This window comes from Mesoplodon mirus (assembly GCF_964341445.2).
Source record: "Mesoplodon mirus genome assembly, chromosome: 16".
Taxonomy (NCBI): domain Eukaryota; kingdom Metazoa; phylum Chordata; class Mammalia; order Artiodactyla; family Ziphiidae; genus Mesoplodon; species Mesoplodon mirus.
The window spans coordinates 32625095-32626646 of record NC_138992.1 but is presented as its reverse complement, the minus strand read 5'-3'; the positions used below and the strand labels follow the sequence as shown (position 1 = coordinate 32626646).

Here is a 1552-nt window from a genome sequence, read left to right as displayed (position 1 = left end):
ATGCCAAAGGGAAAGAAGGCCCAGGGGAAGAAGGTGGCCCCGGCCCCTGCTGCCGTGACGAAGCAGCAGGCCAAGAAGGTGGTCAATCCCCTGTTTGAAAAAAGGCCCAAGAATTTTGGCATTGGACAGGACATCCAGCCCAAAAGGGACCTCACCCACTTCATCAAACGGCCCCGCTATATCCGGCTGCAGTGGCAAATCCTCTATAAGCAGCTGAAAGTGCCTCCTGCTTTTAACCAATTCACCCAGGCCTTGGACCGCCAAACAGCTACTCACCTGCTTAAGCTGGCCCACAAGTACAGACCAGAGATGAAGCAAGAGAAGAAGCAGAGGTTGCTGGCCTGAGCTGAGAAGATAGCTGAGGGCAAAGGGGATGTCCCCACCAAGAGACCACCTGTCCTTCAAGCAGGGGTTAATATTGTCCCCACCTTGGTGGAGAAAAAGAAGGCTCAGCTGGTGGTAATTGTACATGACGTGGATCCCATTGAGCTGGTGGTCTTCCTGCTTGCCCTGTACTGTGAGATGGGGGATCCCTACTGCATCATCAAGGGGATGGCCAGGCTGGGACATGTGGTCCACAGGAAGACCTGCACCACCATTGCCTTCACACAAGTCAACTCAGAAGACAAAGGGGCTCTGGCTAAGCTAGTGGAAGCCATCAGGACTGATTACGATGATGATATGACAACATCTGCCGTCACTGGGGAAGCAACACCCTTGGTCCAAAATCAGGGGCTCACATTGCCAAGGTGGAAAAGGCAAAGGCCAAAGAGCTGCCTACCAAACTGGCCAGATGAGTGTACACTATTGAGTTTTCTGTACATAAAAGTAATAAAAATTCTTTGGCCAAAAATAAACCCAAACAAACAAAGAAAAATTAGCTCAAATGGGAATTCCCCAGAGGTCCAGTGGTTAGGACACAGCGCTCTGACTGTGGGGTCCTGGGTTCAACCCCTGGTCAGGGAACTAAGATCCTGCAAGCCACGCGGCACAGCCAAATAAAATAAAATAGTATATATGAGCTATGTATTATATGCACACACACAGAAACTATAAACTTCTTGAGATTTGGAGCTGTATCTCACCCCAGACATTTTTTCCCACAGGTCTAGTACACCATAGTCTTGTCCCACAGGAAGTTTTCAATATATATTTTTAATTAAATGAATGAAGGAGAGAGAAAGAATACTCTGTTTAATTCTTCCGTTACCACCAGCATTATTTTTCTAAAATTCAGAGGCAATCAGGCCATTTTTGGCTCAGAATTCTTGCATGACTTCCCTCCCAGTGCCTCCGGAGTCGAGTGTGGGCTCGTTACCTGGCAGGCAACCTCCCTCCCTCTGCCCTCTGCCATCCTCTCCACCTCATCCTCACCATGGTACAATGGAGGGAATGGCTTTGGCCTTTGTGCACTTGGTAAAATAGGGGCAATAGACACCACCTCAAGGATTGCTGAAATGATTAAATGAGGTGACATCTGAAAATGTGCAGCATATATTTGAGACCAGTCAATTCATGCTGGTTTCTTTTTCTCCCTCCTGCACCCTGCTCT

The 1552-nt window shown here is 48.3% G+C and overlaps 1 pseudogene across 1 annotated transcript; it reads left to right on the top strand.

The window, feature by feature from the left end:
* Window positions 1–797, top strand: LOC309791982 (large ribosomal subunit protein eL8-like; annotated as a pseudogene). The gene has a single exon. The product of its transcript is annotated as a large ribosomal subunit protein eL8-like (transcript).
* The last annotated feature ends 755 nt before the right edge of the window (window positions 798–1552 follow it).